At 39.0% G+C, this 19,400-nt stretch overlaps 1 protein-coding gene across 12 annotated transcripts in view; it reads left to right on the top strand.

Annotated features, from left to right (window-relative positions):
* Window positions 1-19,400, top strand: part of MAP3K13 (mitogen-activated protein kinase kinase kinase 13) — a 175,824-nt gene that overhangs the window by 89,594 nt on the left and 66,830 nt on the right. The window lies entirely within an intron of this gene.

Below are 19,400 nucleotides of genomic sequence, written 5' to 3'. Positions count from 1 at the left end.
GGAGACCATTCTAGTCCGGTTCCTTCCATTTGCAGATGAGGAGATTGAGGCCCAAAGAGGTTAGGTGACTTGCCCAAGGCCAAACAACTAATTTATGACACAGTGGGGACTCCTGATTCCTGGTAGCTTCTTTCCAAATCATTAAACTGCAAAATTACTGAAGTCATAAATGTTGAGTAGTATCAAATGCTATTATACAGTAAAAAAAATGCTTTAATATGGAACATCTTTTAGCATGGCAAATTTAGATTTAATATAGATAAACTTATTTTGATTTTGATGAGGAAAATCTAAATCTTTCCTTTTAATTATGTATACATATCTCCTTAAAGCTTCATGAGAAGCTCCCTGCTTCAAGACTTTTTTTCTTTGTTCTCCTTTTTAGACGGGAGGGAAAGGAAATCATCAGTCTGATTCTTCTATCTGAGAAGTCATATGGCCAAAAAAGACACAAAACCACATTTTTCTGCTTCACATGAGGATTGAGGAATGGATTGGAGCCAGGGACTTTTTTATATTCCTGTTGGGCTTTGGTCCCAGGCCTGTCAGTGGCAATGACCATGAGACAGGAGTAGAGCCTGCCCATATGCCAAGGGGACTTTGAAAGGTTGCCTGGCCTATCCTTGCCTTCTGGAAGGGCTGCATTTAAAGGAAATCTGCAGCCTTTTTGTCCTGTGAAATTACTTGCTGGAGGCTCTAGGGTCACCCCTTTTCCTGTGTGTGGGGTGGATAGTGAAGAGGAAGGCAGTACAGAAGCCATGCTGAGAGAAGCCAATAGACTCAAGGGGGTTTGGGGCACGTGCACAGATGTGGGAGAAGGAGTGTTGGAAATGGTGTGCTGTAGTAAAGAGTGACAAGCAATGCTGTCTGTTCTGAGAAATCACCAAGACCTCAGAAGGAGCACCTGGCAGCAGATTCGGGCCTGCCATCCAGGCGTCCAGCCTTAATTCCCTATCTGTTGTAGGTTCAAAAATATTAAGGCTTGTTGGATGCATCAACAAGAAAGACATTTTCCTCTCCAGATTTCAAACTGTTGGTCTCGTATCCTTGTGAAGACAGATGAACAGACTCTCGTTCCCTAAAGCAGAAAGAAGAATCTATTATTTATTATCCCACTGTACTTCGCACCTCTGTTATAAGCATTTATCATGGCCTGCCCTCATTTATGTTTGTGGCTATCTCCCCCACTGGACTTGAGTTCTGGAGAGCAAGGACCATTGTTTTTAATTATGAAATATCTGAGGATACCAGAAGATAAAGAGGATGCCATCTTTACACCTTTATACCCCCGCATAGCTTCTAAGAAGCATCGTACGCACCTGGTATGCAGCGGGCACTCAGGAAACATTTGTTGAATTGCAGTGCTAACTTCTTTCTTGTACTGGTGCAGTCATGCTTCTTATCCCTTGCAGATTTATGCAGAATCAGAATCATTTTCCCTGGGACCTAAACTCTCAGGGTCAATGCAAATATACTTCAATATTCATAGAAATAGGAGCTGCTCTGAAAGGCCTTAGGAAAAGTGCTGCCCTAACATTAGACAGTCCTAATTCTTGACAGTCATAGCACTCAGAAGTAGTGTTCTCTTCAGAAGTGCACTATTCAAAGTTTAAATGAAGGAATGAAACAATAAAGGTGTAAGTAACAAATGGGAATATGGACTTGGCCTTAAATGATAAAAGTAGCTTATTATCTGTGTTCACTGTCGTACCCATTAGCCATCACTGATTTTTTGAAGAGACCCAGAAAGTGGCTCATGGAAGACAGAGGGATTTGAAGAAAGGAACACTCTTGGATTTAGGAAAGAGTAGGAGGAGATTATTTGTGTGTATGATGTGTGGTGTGGGGGAGGATGAACAGCTTTTTGGTAGATTCGGGAGGATCATGAAAGAGATTAAAGAAAATGATAAAATGACCCTTGAGAGATAATACTGGTCACGAAGCTAAGGGTAAAGTGAGTCCATAAAATGTATAACTGATGTGAGTATAACAATTATGTGAAACCTTTCTCTTAATGTTTGTCTCAACAGTGTTTGCAGCCCTTTGTCCCAGTTTCAGTTTAGCTACTTCCCTATTCCATTTACAGCTGCCTTGCCTGATCGAATATGTAAAAGTGGAAACCATAGCTTGTTACCTTCTCGCTGAAGTTCCCATGCTGTCACCTGTTCAGGATTTTATGCCTCAATTAGTGGTAGCATGCAGTCCTCCTCACTAGAAAACTCTTTGACCATCACACCCAGCCAGTCACTGTGTCCTGTCAATCCTATCTGCTAAATAACTCTCAGATTTTTCCCGGTCTCTCCATAGTAACCTTTCCCATACTTTAGCGTCCATCCATCCATTTTCTGCCCTTAAATAGAATCATCTTTCAATGATTTATTTATCTATTTCTCCTCTGATAGATTGTAAGCTCCTTCAGAGTAAGTCCACCACCTTGTTCATCTTTGCTTCCTCGTCCTTGCTTGATACAGAGCCAGCACTGTAGGTGATTAACAAAGAATTTGTTGAATCATGAATGAGCTGAATAGAAAATATCTGATAAGCAGTCACCTTCCTCACAGAAATGAGAGTTTTTTCCATGCAGTCGTGTGAGTTCAGTGGCAAATCTGATGCATGCCTTTCTCAGATGGCTGTGGTGAAAGCTGATGTGAGAATGGCTGGGAAAGTCCTTGAGTATCTTAGGAGATGTGATAGGTTTAAGCTTTAGGTATTTAAGCACCATACCAAAAAACCATATTGTTTTAGCGCTTCTAATTTGTATTCTCTTTCTTTTCTTTCTTTTTAAAATTTATTTATTTTGAGAGAGAGAGAGAGAGCACGGGGGAGGGGCAGAGAGAGAGGGAGAGAGAGAGAATCCTAAACAGCTTCCCTGGTGACAGTGAGGAGCCCAATGCGGGGCTCAAACTCACAAACTATGAGATCAGCTCTTAGCAGAAATCACAAGTCTGGCACTCAACCAACTGAACCCCCCAGAAGCCCTTGGATTCTTTTTCTAAAAATGATCTCAGGTGCCCTTTAAGGCTTAGTGTAAGACCTCAAAAAGTATCCTGACTGTAAGTTTTTCTTTCCACTTGTAATTTTCTGATTATTTTTATAAACTGAATTCTCAGCACTGTTTTCCTTCTTATTAGGATCATTTCTGCCTTTTGTTTTCTTACTTGCTCATACCATTTATGAAATTATCATATTTGGAGGAAATTGTCCAAAGCAACAAATCCCTTAGCCTGAGATAAGAGGCAAAAGAGAAGTACCAGCTACTAGGGCACCTTGTTTGGGATGTAAAACTTTATACAGGCAGATGCATGCAAAATCATGAAGCTTTTTGCTAGGTTAACTTCTCGGAAGTTGTTTTTTTTTTTTTAAGATTTTATTTTTGGGAGGTTGGTGTGCCTGGGTAGCTCAGTCAGTTAAGCATCTGACTCTTGATTTCCGCTCAGGTCATGATCTAATCGTTTTGAGATCCAGCCCTATGTTCGGCTCTGTGCTGAGTGTGGAGCCTGCTTAGGATTCTGTCTCTCTCCCTCCCTCTCTGCCCCTCCCCTGCTTGCATGTGTGCACGTACTCTCTCTCTCTCTCAAATATTTTTTAAACTCTATATTTTTTATAAAAATATTTTTTATAAAATATGTATATTTTATATATATATATATATATATATATTTTTTTTTTAAGTAATCTCTACACCCAAACATGGGGCTCCAACTCACAACTCCAAGATCAAGAGTTGGAGTTCCATGTTCTACCGACGAGCCAGCCAGTCTCCCCTCTCAGTAGTTTTCATTCTATGGTAAATAATGTCACTTTTTTCTTTTCGAGACATATTTGTAAGTTCATTAAAGATAGGGGAAGCAGCTCTGAATCAATCGTTTGTCTTTTTCGCTTGAGAATATTTTTTGCCCAGAACTTCTCAAATCCTCGCTTTCCCTTAAATTGCCAGTATTTAAAGTATGAGAATTTTCCCTGTAATTTCCTGAATTCAGAAATTGGGTATGGGTGAAGGGGGGTGATGTCTGAGAGTTGCTTTTGAAAATCAGCCAGCTCTGTATCCTTTTGCTGCAGCAGTCCCTTGTCTGGACCTGGAGCCGCCCTTTTCTTTAGTGCCGTCTATGGATGGCTGCACCGATAGATGGATTCTCCTAGGGGAGCTTCATGGATCAGCCCTCCATCCATTACCATGTAGCAGGATTATAATTTATAGCCCCAGATGGTGACTTACCCCCCTCCCCCTCCCCATTTACTTCAGTAAAGCAGAGGAGGTATTAACTATTCAATTGCTTCATTCTTTTTAAAATAATTGATGGTATTTGCAAAGGGCTTTGTATAAAAATACCTATAAAAACATTGAAAAAAATAAAGTTTCATCAGAGTGTGAAGAACGTTATACATTATAATGTTATAACCACATGGTCAGGCTTATTTTTCTTGGTCTAATTCTGTATGGAAATGAGGTTTGGAGACACTAATTCTGGTCACATTTCTGAATTTTCATTGGAGGATATCAGCTCTTTCTTCTGGGTTGATTGTTATGACTTATGGGTCTACCCTTTACACGTAAACCCAGAATATTAGCATTCCGGCAACTCAGTTTTTTTGAAAGCTTGAATGATAAATGATGATCAGGGAAGATTTCCTGAAGAAGATGTAGTCCATGCCCTTCTGGTTTAAATCAGATTTTCTAAGTGCTTGGAATCTCTTGCTGTAAGCATTGCTCTTCTGGAATACCTTGTAGGGAGAGGCGCCCTGAAAACTGTCCCAGGAAAGATGCTGCTGTATTTGTTGTGAACATATTGTTGAGGCTATTTTATCTTCCTCATTTTGTGTGGATCAATGGAAAAAAGGCCCAACAGGTCTTAGTACGAGTAGCAACTGCTTCACCTAGACAATTGGTGTGTTTTTATCTTACTCAAATAATTAATTGTGTCTTTCTCTTTCATTTGATCCACAGAAAGCTCTGGTCCAAATTTGTACCTTCTTTAACAGTTTTTAGCATACAAATTACTTTTGTCCACTGGTTTTACTTTGGCTTTTTTGTTTTTTGTTTTTTACCTTTCAGTCTTATTTTCCCTTCATCTATTTCCCTATTGTATTGCGTGCATTTTTGCCAACAGTCTCACGTCTTTTTTAGGACAAAGTCCATGTGTCCGTCTCCTAATATGTATTTATTCACTTGAGCCAGTTTAAGAAGTCATGCTTATTATATTTGGTCTAAAATAACACCATAATATTATCACTTTTGAATTTTAGTATTTAGCTGTATATGGTTTTGAAGTCTTGAGACCTTTAACAGCTCCACAACATGAACATGGACAGCATTTTATTGGACAGGATATAGAAGCCAGATGACGCCTGGAAGTCTTACTGTGTAATTTAATACTGGGTGCTGTGTTGTTTGGCTTCACTGGACTCTGAGTGTGCATATATAATTATGTGCGCATGTGTAAAAAGCCCAGCCCTGATAGGAAAGAGAAGGAGGAACATCATTAGCAGAGATTAGATTTGTCTCTCCAGCTGGGCAATGTGCCTCTGAATTCCAAGGGCTTTCCCCAGTGTAAATTATTAGACTGTACTCAGCTGCTATTCAATTCCCCTCTGGCTGAACTGCGTCTGCTAATGTTGTTAAGCTGTGACTCAGGAGGGAAAATGTTCTCAGGTACTTAGATATATCTTCTGCATATAAAAAGAAAAAAGCCTTCTTCTCATATTCACAGTACAGTAGTATATTGTCTTCTCAAATCCAAAACAGAAAGGCAAAATGAAAAAAAAAAAAAAAAGACGAACTGTGTGCCAAACATCAGCTACATATATAGTACATTGGAAACTGTTCATAGAGCAAAATAATTCCTATCTAGCTTAAACAAACAGTAGTAATGTAATACAAAGAGTTTAATTCAAATCAGTTCAGAATATCTGATTTAGATGTTTAGATGTTCTGAAACTGGTGAAGTCTAAACAAATTAATCCCACTTAGCACTCTGAACCAAATACAGACAGATTCAAGGCCACAGGAGGGTCTTGTTTGAAGTTCTTCAGTGATGGTAGTATACGAACAATGTGACAACTTGCACTCGGATAATATAGCAGGAAGCCTAAGCCTCTATGTAATACACATATTAGTTTGAAAGAATTCACAACTACAGTAAATGATCTGTTTCAGTTTTTTCTGTTGACAGCTAATGCTATGTATATGATGTACTAATACACCTCAAAAAGACATGATGCCTTTTCTCAAAGATTTTATTGCCTAGGACAACCAACTAATTGAGATAGATGAGCCCAATGGTCAGTTTATCCATTGAGGGTCAGGGAGAATAAATGAAATGCACAGATAATTCAGGAGCTGTAATTAATAAAAAAATTAATTTATTTAAGTCATTAACAGGTTTTTTTCTTACCAACCCTATTAACAAGTAACAAAATTGGCTGACCTAAGTCTTTTTTTCTCCTCCTCTTTCCTTTGGGGAAAGTGTCAACGTGCTGAGGAATAGGGCTAACATATAAGGAACAAGGAAGTCGTGTAGCAGTGGGATCACCATTGATCAATTTTCCGGCATAGAACCTAGGTGCTTGGCCACCTTCATCAATATCAGCAGTAGTGGTAGTAGCTCTGTTTACACTCTGCAGAAATAGTAGCCTAAATATTGCATCGATTTAAGATTAAGTCCTGGATGTGGTTGAGAACTTATTACCTTACCTCCTATTAGTGAAGACTTTATGAAGAGGTAAAATTTTAAACATAAAATATTAAAGAGAGGGGCCCTATGTGGCTCCGTTGGTTAAGCGCCCAACTTTGGCTCAGGTCATGATCTCACCGTCCATGAGTTCCAGCCATGTCGGGCTCTGTGCTGACAGCTCAGATCCTGGAGCCTGCTTTGGATTCTGTGTCTCCTCTGCCCCTCCCCAACTTGCACTCTGTCTCTCTCTCAAAAATAAATAAACATTAAAATATTTTTTAAAAATTGATTAAAGAGAGAGGGCCTATTTTCAGCGTACAGAAGAATGGCATTATAAGAATAGGTGAGGAAGCTAGTGCTTGTCTAAGACAGGCTCTGCTGTAGTCACCATTGCCGGCAAAGGCTGCGAGGAAAGCAGACTGGTGGGGTTGGGTTAAATTCTAAGGAGTAAATTGGTGGCAGAAGTTCACACTTGAATGTGAGAGCTGCTTTACACAACCCAGGCTGTGTAAACTAAGTGGATTATCATTAAAAGTTACAGTTGGCAATCAGACCAGCTTCATGGGTGTATAACCGTAGGGCCCCGCACATGGCTTAATGCTCTGCTATCTTTGTCTTGAAATTCTTAATAGTTCTTGAACAGAGCGTCTAGCATTTTCATTTGGCAGTGGTCCTGCAAATTTTGTAGCTGGTCCTGTTAACATATAAAATTGTCAGAAGCCCTTAGATGCTGTTCTTACTAGCAGTGCCTCTCAGTATGTTGAACGTTTCCTACGGCATGTTCCTTTTTGCTCAAAGGCCAGCATGTTTATTCCTTTCTGGCCACCATTAGATTTCTAGAAGTGGCTCTGAAGAATGGGTTTGTGTCAATGAATGTACTACAGGCAACTACCCCAGTTTTATGCCCCAAACAATACTATTTTGTTAATAAGGTATGTAGGCGTTATTTAGAGTAATAGCATGATATCAGAAACTGCATATTTTGCTCATTACAATTACTGTGGTCTTGAACAAACGTTTTTTTGATCATTGCATGAGTAATGAGTCGTGGTTTTTATGAAGCCAAGTTCATCTGATCAGAGAAAAGAGAGTTGTTAGCTCAGCATTCCAAACCTTCCATGATGCAACACCACCCTATAGTTATAGCTGTGCTGATCACTGCCCTCCATGCACCTTATGTTCCAACTATTCCAGACTGCTTGCTATTCCTGGAAAATGCCTTTTATTTTCTTGCCCTCCATTCTTTTTCTTTTAATTTTTTTTAGTTCAGTCTGTAAGTGCTGCTATTTGTTTGAATTGCTCACAGAATCCGTTCCACCCTCCATTCTCTTCTTTATGAAATTCTGTTTGATGGGAACGTATGTGTGCTCCAAACAGCTCCCCCCTCCTCACCCCTTCTCTGCTGGTGTGACTCTTACTTCATGATCCCACTTTGTTGATGACATTTTTTCTTCCTCTATGGAAATCTCCCCTGATATTTTCAGTTAGTTATTGCACCCCCCAGTTTAGTTATTGCACTAAAACACAGTACGTTAGTTATTTCAGTTAGTTATTGCCATCTACTGTGCTGGGCATTTTACAGCCCTGTAGATTCTAGCTGAATCTCAGCTCTTAAAGTCTTACTTAGTTCTGCCCTGTACTGTAGGTACTTCTTTACTCGCCTATCTGAAACACTAGGTTGAATGCTTCTCGAGGGTAGGATGGTCTAATATATCTCTAGTCCATCATCCGTGGCATCATAATTGTCAGGCACACTCTCAGTGCATGGTTACTGAGTGTCTTTGTCTATTCAGGCTGCTGTAACAAAACACCACAGACTGGGTAGCTTATAAACAACAGAAATTTATTGCTCACAGCTCTAGAGGTTGGAAGTCAGATCAGAGTACTGGCATGGTTGGATGAGGGCCTTCTTCTGGGTCGCAGACTTCTTGCCGTGTTCTGCCATGGCAGAAGGGCAAGGGATCTCTCTGGAGCCTCTTTTATAAGGGTACTAATCCCATTCACAAGGACTCCACTCTCATGACCTCAGCATCTGCCAAAGGCCCCACCTACTAATACCATCACTTTTAGGGACTAGGATTTCAACATATGAACTTTGGGGAGACACAGATATTCTGATTATTACAGCAAGGGTATTGGAAGGACTACTCTAGTTCCTTTACAGTGTTACTCGTGTGTTTAAAACACTTGGTTGTAATTCCCCGAAGTGAAACAGCCAGTTGACATCAGTGGATCTTGTGGGAAATAGTTTCAACTTTGAGAATCATTTGCAGAAGAGAGAAATAATAAAAGCAGGGATGTCATTGGGAATGAGGCCTCCTAGAATTGTATAATGTAGGGATCATGGGTGAAAGAGCAGTGAGAGTCCAGTGGCAGAAAAGCAAAAAAAAAAAAAAGACTGGAGGGCCCCAGGGAAAATTACCAAAAACAGTTTGAAGTCAGAAAAACAGGAAGCCTAGGGTACCACTTGACTCTCAATTTAGTCATCCCTAGCCAGCAATTTCGTTCTCAACTTCTCTTTTTGTAGCACCTTCCCTTAATTAAATTATACTGCCATGTCAACAAGAAAGGTCTTGAAATAAAGCCAGTAACATGGCAGGCCTATTTAGGAGAATGCTAAATACATTTTTATTCTACTCCTTTGACTCTCAAACTAAAGCCTAGCTCTTGTGGAATTTGGCTTTTCTCTTGATTTTGCCTAGACTGGGAGTAAGGAAAGAGAGAAAAAGAGAATAAATCAGAATCAGAAGCTGAATCTACTGGGGTTAAAAAATAATCAGGCTCTTTGAGCTTCTCTGTGTGCACAACCAATCATGCCTTTAATTTTGTCCCACAGGATTAGACATATGTAGGCTGAAGGAAAAAGCCACTAATCCCCAAACCTGGATTGTCCAAGGCATTGTAAGTGGCTTAATTTCTAAGTTATGTATAATTAGTGGAACATCCTAGCCCTATTGTTATTTCTATGATTATGAGAAGAAGGCCATTGAGTCTACTAGGTATAAGGGCTTTGTGGTTCCTCAAAGGTACTTAATTTAATGATTTATTTTCATATTTAAATTTTTGGTGCTCAATTCATTTTAGTCTAGTAAGATTGAAAGGATGCTTCATTGCAAAAATCCATTCTCACCAATGAATCTACTTTATTATGCTGGGCAAGTGAAAAAGGGCTCTGTGGAAAAATCTTGCAATGAAAGTTGGAAATTATAGAGTAGGGAGGGTGGGATCACCCCAGAAGAGATGTGGGGTATGTTCCAGAATTTATTCAGTAAAATAAAATTTAAAAATTCATACTGAGGAGCACCTGGGTGGCTCAGTTGTTAAGCATCTGACTTCAGCTCAGGTCATAATCTCCCCAGACTCTCTTTCTCTCTCTCTGCCCCTTGCTCACTTGTGCCCTCTCTCTCTTTCTCAAAAAAAAAAAAAAAAAAAAAAAGATCATACTGAGGGGCACCTGGGTGGCTCCGTCAATTGAGTGTTGGACTCTTGATTTTGGCTCAGGTCATGAACCCAGGGTTCTGGGATGGAGCCCTGCTTTGGGCTCCACACTGAGTGTGGAGCCTGCTTAAGATTCTCTCTCTCTCTCTTCCTCTGCGCCTCTCCCCTACTCATGTGCGCTCGCGCTCTCTCTCTCTCTCTCTCTCTCTTTAAAATAAAAATTAAAAAAAAAATTCATTCTGAAAGCAAGCCTGGAAAGGAAAGAAAATCATAAAAGGATGATAGAAACCCTAGATTTTATGGGAAAGACACTTTGATTTGCCTCAGTAAGTGAGGGAACGGATACATGGGCTGATTATGTGTCTGTCTGTGAACCCTCAGGATATAACCAGTGTCTCCTTCCTTAACCATTTTCTGCCACCAGATCCTGGATCTTTACCATAACCTTTAACTCAACACTGACTCTGAGCTGGAAAACTCTAGGGGTGGTTTTTAGATTCTACGGACATGTAAGCTTGGTATGCTAAATTCTTATCTCCTTTTCTTCTCTAGACTCATGCTTATTCACTTTCATTTAGAAACACCTTGAGGCACCCCTATCTCGAAGGATGCTAAAGGGTTCTAATTAAAAATTAATTCTAACATATACACACGTGGAAAGTTGTAAACAATATGAATGCTACAGTTCACATATCAAAATGAACTTTGTCTGTATCAAAAGCATTCTGGTAAAAGTGTCAGGAAAAGCAGTGTATTTAGAACACTGATGGTTTCCAATGAGCCTTTTGGAAGGCTATTGATGTGTTCTGGTGGTTCTGCCATTGCTCAGGGAAGCTCAGGGACCTTGCTTTCAGAATGCCTTTTGAAGATCTCAGTTCTTGAGTTAGGGAGGAAAACACCCAAGTCGGTCCCCCTCCCCTGCCCTTGTTAATAACCATTGTTGTATTTTCTGTCCGTGTGGTTTTGTCTGTGCTATAAATGGATTTCATAAGTGAAATCATAGTATGTAGCCTTTTGTGTTTGGCTTTTTTTTTTCTTAGCATAGTGCTTTTGAGATTCACCCACTTTATTGCCTGCTGGGTTTTTTTGTTTTTGGGGTTTTTTTGTTTTTTTTTTTTTTGTTTTTTGCCTTACTTTCATGTTAGTGTGGTTTGGTGTAGGGATGGGGAGAACTAGAGATTGTGTTCAATTTACCAGGTTTAACTAGGATTCTTATTTAACGATTTTTAAAAAATCAGAGAGTGTGAGTATAGAATGAAATGTTCCTATTTTCCGATTGAAATTAAACGTATTTTGGTGAGAAATGCCAAGATGACAGAAAGAAACCATTTAAAGACTTCAGAGTCTTTATAGTAAGCACTCAATAAAATGTCTGTTTTGTTTTTGAGTTATAATTGACATATTACATTTTATTAGTTTCAGATATATGATATCATGATTAGGTATCTGTATATATGGTGAAATGATCATCACAATAAATAACAACATTTATTTTAATACATCATTCTAAAATTTTTTATCTTGTGATGCGAACTTTTAACATTTACTCTTTTAGCAACTTTCATATATGCAAAATGGTATTATTAACTGTAGTCACCATGCTGTACATTACATCCCCATGACTTATTTATTTTATAACTGAAAGTTTGTGCCTTTTGACCCCCTTCACCCATTTTGCCCACACTACCGCCTACCTCTGGCAACCACCAGTCTATTCTCTGTACCTAAGAGCTTGGGTTTTTTTGTCTTATTTTTTAGATATCATGTATAAGTGAGGTCACATACGGTATGTCTTTCTCTGTTGACTTCTTTCACTCAGCATAATGCCCTCAGGGTCCAACCATGTTGTTGCAAATGGCAAGAGTTCATTCTTTTTTATGGTTGAATATTCAAGTGTGTGTATGTGTGTGTGTGTGTGTGTGTGTGTGTGTGTGTGTACACATCACATTTTCTTTATCCATTCATCCACTGATAGACACTTAGATTGCTTCCATGTCTTGACTATTGTAAATTTAAAAACACACCTGCTAGTTCGATTTGCATCTACAACAACCCTAAAAGAGAAGTTTATTAATGCCAATGAACAAATGAGGTATTTCTATAACTTGTTTAAGAAATATATGGCAGAGCTAGGATTCAAATAAGATCTTCCAACTTGAAACTCCACATTCTTTCCTATTACAACACATCATAAGCATAATGTAATTGACATGGGGAAAGCAACTGTTTATAATATATTGGGCTTTATTATGCTCTAATTCATTACAGTTCTGAGAGGAACTTTGTAGTAATGGCAAGTTATTCACTGATGAAATGTACGCAGTGTATGTTCATGACCCACTAACATGTTGGGCATCGTCAGAAAGGGTCTAGCAATGAAATAAAAAACAATATGTTCTCCTTAATCCACAACCATGGGAGCAGTGACATTTGGAGCATAATTCTGGGTGCTAATCTTGGCGAAAGATGGTGTGAAGTTGAAGATGGATCAGAATCAGTTAAAATGATTCAAGGGGTATGTGTGTCCTGCCTTAGGAATGTAGGCTGGAACTTATAAGACTCATCAGTATAAATGAACACAGGTTGATATTTACAAACTTATGGTGCATAAATTCTGAATTATAGACGTCCATCACCTTAAGCATGAAAGCATTTTGGAACAAAATTTTTAAAGTGTTACTTTTAAATTTTGAAGGCATTTTTACCTCAATTCATTAATTCATAAGACCTTTATTAATGTCGGGTTGCATGCTAGGTGTTGGGGAAAACGGTTATAAGATAGCCCCTACACTCAGCAAGCTTCTCTTCTAGAGAAAGAAACATACGTATTTAAGAGGTCATTTATAATATTGTTAGTGATAAGATAAAGGTTTTAAGGTTTAATAAAAAATAAGCTTAACACATGAATAAGATTTTTTAATGGATTATGAAGGGAAGCAGATGATGATTATGTTATATCTATTCCTTTTGGAAGTAGTAGTCACAAAAGAATAATTACAGCCCCTTCAAAGCTATTGTCACAGACAACCTTTTAGGCCAAAAGGGCCACTGGCATTTTGTACGTTCTTTGGGTAGAGTTGTTTCTTCTTGTCGTCACTTGACAAGGTGTTGTGGCTATAGATCATGCTATATTTTAAGAACAGCTAAACATGCCAGTAGTTATTGAGAACCAGAAAAGGGGGAGGATGCTTTCACATAGCCAGAATAGACATCATAAAGTCCATGTACCAACCCTTATAGTTTACTTATAAGAAGATTCTTCAAGCCTTCGTATAAAACCCAATTGCTAAGGGTGCCTGGGGGGCTCAGTGGGTTAAGCCACTGACTCTTGATATTGGTTCAGTTGTGAGGCTCGGGTCGTGATCTCGCAGTGTGGGATCCAGCCCCATGTCAGGCTCCATGCTGAATGTGGAACCTGCTTGGGATTCTCTCTCTCCTTCTCTCTTGGCCCCTCCCCTGCTCACTCTCTCTCGGGTGTGCTCTCTCTCTCTCAAACTAAATAAATAAAGTTTAAAAAATTGCTATTATTATGCACATATTTTTAACAAGTTTGGTTATCTGGTTTTAAGCCCAGGACAAATTATAAGGATATACTAACTACTCAGGCTGATTTACCAAGAGCTATGAAAAGCGATGGCTCCTGAGTTGACTAGTGGCTTCAAACCAGACACTGAAACAGAAGAAAACTCAAATTAACGAAACAAGTACAATAATAAAGCAATCATTAGGATTTCAAAAGGATTTTCCATTTTGTAAATAGATTTACCAGTATTATTTCAATGTTTATTTATTTTTGAGAGAGAGAGAGACAGAATGCGAGTGGGTTAGGGGCAGAGAGAGAGGGAGACATGGAATCTGAAGCAGGCTCCAGGCTCCGAGCTGTCAGCACAGATCCCGACGCGGGGCTCAAACTCACAAGCCATGAGATCATGACCTGAGCTGAAGCTGGACGTTTAACCGACTGGGCCACCCAGGCGCCCCATTACCAGTATTATTTCAAATAGTAACTTGTATTGGGAATTTTTTAATGTTTGCTTTTTTTTTTAATTTTTTTTCAACGTTTAATTATTTGTGGGACAGAGAGAGACAGAGCATGAACGGGGGAGGGGCAGAGAGAGAGGGAGACACAGAATCGGAAACAGGCTCCAGGCTCTGAGCCATCAGCCCAGAGCCCGACGCGGGGCTCAAACCCACGGACCGCGAGATCGTGACCTGGCTGAAGTCGGACGCTTAACCGACTGCGCCATCCAGGCGCCCCTAATGTTTGCTTTTTTAAAAAAATGATTTATGCACCACTTTTTAGAGACAGATATTTTTAAAACATGCACTTGTAATGAGTTCAGATTATAATTTCTGAAAGGAGACAGTGAAATACATCTTTAAATTCCATCCTACGTAATATTAATCTTTGTATTGAGGGACTACATCCTGGTTTCTGTCACAGTTATTATTTGACATTTATTTTTCTTTCCATTAGAACTGCCTTATTCATTTATTATTTTTTAACACTTAGAATAAATATTTAATATTTATTGATGTTCTTCTTTGTCATCCTCACCTTGAACATATGGGACTTATCAAGGATCCTTTAGTAGTCTGCAAATTTCAGCTATGTATTGGGAATAGAAATGGAAACTACCCCAATGAATAATTAAGTAACAGATTTAGATTACTCTCTAGCATAAAGTCAAATTCACGTTCCAAAACAATGACATGGGACAGGTGAAAAATGATTGATCTTTGCCAATTTCAAATTTCTATTCTTGGTAAAGCCCAAAATGTTCTATCATACATTTTGAAGGGTATCATCTGGATTGAATCATTATCTTAAAAAATTAAAACTTAGGACTGCTTCTGTGAGCAAAAACAGTATTAAGTGAGGAGAACAGAACAATGTTAAAAGTCTAAAGCAATAGGATTTTATTGTGATTTTAATTACTTCTCAGTTAAAATTAGACCTTGGATCCAGAGTCTAGAGTTCCTTGCTCCTCTTGGAGTTTTTATCCTGGTTATCTGTAATGCAGTCATCTCTGAGAAGTGACAAGAGCTGTTGGTGATTTAGTAGCAACTTCTGGTTGTGTTCACTCTTCCCTCCATTAGCCTTTTCCTACTTCTCTGCCTTTTACCTTCACTCATCATGTGATTAGAGACTTCAAAGAAGGGTAACTATGAAAATAGCAACGACACAACTTCAACTCTGAATTCTCCACAAATGACTGTTGAAACTGCTCAGGTACTTGAAAATTATTCCTTTGTGGCACAAAAACAGACACATAGACCAATGGAATAGCATAGAAACCCCAAAACTAGACCCACAAACGTATGGCCAACTAATCTTTGACAAAGCAGGAAAGAACATCCAATGGAAAAAAGACAGTCTCTTTAACAAATGGTGCTGGGAGAACTGGACAGCGTTGAAACTAGACCACTTTCTCACACCATTCACAAAAATAAACTCAAAATGGATAAAGGACCTGAATCTGAGACAGGAAACCATTAAAACCCTAGAGGAGAAAGCAGGAAAAGACCTCTCTGACCTCAGCCGTAGCAATCTCTTACTTGACACATCCCCAAAGGCAAGGGAATTAAAAGCAAAAATGAATTACTGGGACCTCATGAAGATGAAAAGCTTCTGCACAGCAAAGGAAACAACCAACAAAACTAAAAGGCAACCAATGGAATGGGAAAAGATATTTGCAAATGACATATCGGACAAAGGGCTAGTATCCAAAATCTATAAAGAGCTCACCAAACTCCCCACCCGAAAAACAAATAACCCAGTGAAGAAATGGGCAGAAAACATGAATAGACACTTCTCTAAAGAAGACATCCGGATGGCCAACAGGCACATGAAAAGATGCTCAACATCGCTCCTTATCAGGGAAATACAAATCAAAACCACACTCAGATATCACCTCATGCCAGTCAGAGTGGCCAAAATGAACAAATCAGGAGACTATAGATGCTGGCGAGGATGTGGAGAAACGGGAACCCTCTTGCACTGTTGGTGGGAATGCAAATTGGTGCAGCCACTCTGGAAAGCAGTGTGGAGGTTCCTCAGAAAATTAAAAATAGACCTTACCCTATGACCCAGCAATAGCACTGCTAGGAATTTACCCAAGGGATACAGGAGTACTGATGCATAGGGGCACTTGTACCCTAATGTTTATAGCAGCACTCTCAACAATAGCCAAATTATGGAAAGAGCCTAAATGTCCATCAACTGATGAATGGATAAAGAAATTGTGGTTTATATACACAATGGAGTACTACAGGGCAATGAGAAAGAACGAAATATGGCCCTTTGTAGCAACGTGGATGGAACTGGAGAGTGTGATGCTAAGTGAAATAAGCCATACAGAGAAAGACAGATACCATATGTTTTCACTCTTACGTGGATCCTAAGAAACTTAACAGAAACCCATGGGGGAGAGTAAGGAAAAAAAAAAGAGGTTAGAGTGGGAGAGAGCCAAAGCATAAGAGACTCTTAAAAACTGAGAACAAACTGAGGGTTGATGGGGGGTGGGAGGGAGGAGAGGGTGGGTGATGGGTATTGAGGAGGGCACCTTTTGGGATGAGCACTGGGTGTTGTATGGAAACCAATTTGACAATAAATTTCATATATTGAAAAAAAAAAGAATAAAAGTACCCATTACTAGTAAGCATGTTAGGAAATGGGCAGTCTTACACATTGCTGCCTGGATATTCGGTTGTTACCATTTTTGAAAGTTATTGTGCAATATAAAAAAAAATATACATATGCTTTGACTTAACCATCCAACTTCAGAGGATCTCTGAAAAGCAAACATCAGGAGGTAGAGATCAGATGCATGTTACAGCTCATTTGCCTCAGTGTCTTCCAGTGCTCTAAACTAGAAACCAAATCAGTTTCTGCCATCAGGGAGAGATTAGTTATGCCACATCCATACTAGAGAAGACTGTGCAGCTATTTAAAAAAATATATTTTATTGCTATCTGCCAACTTGGAGAGGTGTCCATGATGCAGTGATAAGCAAGAAGGCCAAGTTGCAGAATGATATGTACAGTACACTTCATTTTCAAAAGATGAGATTTTGCATATGTCTGTATGTGAGTGTGCATGTCTGGATGGGTATAGAGAAGGTACTGGAAGGATATTGAATGTTAATATTACCTTGGAATAAAAGGGACTCTGGGTGGAAAAAAAAAAGAAAATTATTCCTTTGGCTCCTTTCATTATTTTGGACACCTGGTTATGGTCTCCTGGAAAATCTTTTTTAAAAAAAATCTCAGATTTAATCCTGGCAAACCATCACTGGGATGAGGTGTATTTAAAGCATTTCATTCACAGCCATTACTAAAATATGAGAGCAAACCTGTTATTTTAAAAGAAGTAATCGTGGGGCGCCTGGATGACTCAGTCGGTTAAGCGGCCAACTTCAGCTCAGGTCATGATCTCGTGGTCCGTGAGTTCGAGCCCCGCGTCAGGCTCTGTGCTGATGGCTCAGAGCCTGGAGCCTGTTTCAGATTCTGTGTCTCCCTCTCTCTCTCTCTGACCCTCCCCCGTTCATGCTCTCTGTCTCAAAAATAAATAAACATTAAAAAAAATTAAAAAAATAAAATAAAAGAAGTAATCGAGTTCTATGCATTTAGCAAAGCCTCATGTACAAAGGGAAGCCACAATACTTATTAATTCTCACAACAAACAAATCTATTCAGGTGAATAAAACACACAGAGCACAGCTGTACAAAGAACCTTCTGTGGTGACGGAAATGTTCTATTTTGCACTGTCCAGTATGGTTGCCGCTAGCCACATGTGGCTCCTGAGCACTTGAAATGGACCTGAGCAACTTAGGAACCGAATTTTAATTTAATTTTAATGGATTTTAAGTTAAATAACCACATGTAACTGGCAGCTACAATATTAGACAGTGCAGGCATAGAGGTTTAGTGTTAAAATATAATGGAGTCAACCCTACAGAAGATGGGCATATTTTAGAATTCTCCACTTATCTTTATTTGTTACCAGGAAGTTTTAGCTTTATCCTAAATGTAGAACCTCAGCCTGAAGCAAAACGTAAGTCAAGTCCATATTTTTCTGACTTAGACATTTCTTAATTCAATGGAAGCCCATTAGAATATTGACAGTAGAGTGTTGTGAGTGGGGCCATGGGCTTGGACTAAAAGCTCAGGCCCAGGCTTTGGGACTGGAATGGAACTGGGTTCACCTCCTGTCTTTACCACTTAGTAGTTGTAGTGAATTATTTGAACTCTCAGTGCATCACTTTCTTATCAGTTCTTATCAGGTTAGTAATAATGCTGTTCTCAAAGGGTTGATGTGAGGATTAAAAAAGTTAATACAGGTGACATGGGCAGAAGAATGAGTGGCAATAATCTCAACAAATGTTAGCTATTGATTTTAATATATTGTTTTTCACATTGCTCTCTCTGTGTGAATGTGTGTGTTGGTGTGTATGTAAAGTTCTCCCATCCAAAAAGTAAACTGCATCATATTGTATCAGGTTCTCAACTAAATTTTGAAGCTAGAAGGAAGGGAAAGAGGAGGGATGAGGTACAGATATAAATGATACTTGCATTCTCCTAGTGAATTGACAAACTAATGCGAATGAGTTACTTCTATTGAAAAATGGGAGTCATGACCTAACGTTTGCTCCCCGCAATTCTAACAATCTATGGTTCTGTCATTCCTAAGTGATGCAGGGAAGGCAGAAGGACCCCTGTTGACTTCTTGCTTGCCAAGTACATGTAGGACTTGCCCAGGAGCAGTATGCAGGACCTAGTGCTTAGTGGGAAATTCCAAATATACCCTTGGAAGTCTTTTACTGATGCTCTCCAATAGCTCTGTTATACCAAGCTGGCAATGTATTATTTGGTTTAATGTTATATAGCATAAAACAAGTATTGAATGCATTATATTCATATCTCTACTTCTGTTATATTTTACTATCCAACTAAATAGTCCAAATAATGACAGTAAATTTAATGGGAAAATAGAACTTTAATAATACAATTTTATTAAAAAATATTTTCTCTTCTCTCTCACTTGCTGAGAGTCATAAACAGTAGCTCCCGACTGCAGAGCCAACGAGTTCTTACCAAGCAGTACACTATCCCTCACCTCCCTATGGTTGGCATATATTTTAATAGGAACAACTAGCATCAGAATACTACTTCATAGCTTAAAAAGCACTTTCATGCCTATTATCTCATTTAATACTCACATAAGTCCTATGAAGATGCCCATTTTTCAGAACCCATGTGTAGCAGACGGCCTCCGCTATAAGTATTTA

Source organism: Felis catus, chromosome C2 (assembly GCF_018350175.1).
Source record: "Felis catus isolate Fca126 chromosome C2, F.catus_Fca126_mat1.0, whole genome shotgun sequence".
NCBI classification, from domain to species: domain Eukaryota; kingdom Metazoa; phylum Chordata; class Mammalia; order Carnivora; family Felidae; genus Felis; species Felis catus.
The sequence above is the reverse complement of the archived record's forward strand: the minus strand, read 5'-3'. Positions and strand labels throughout refer to the sequence as shown.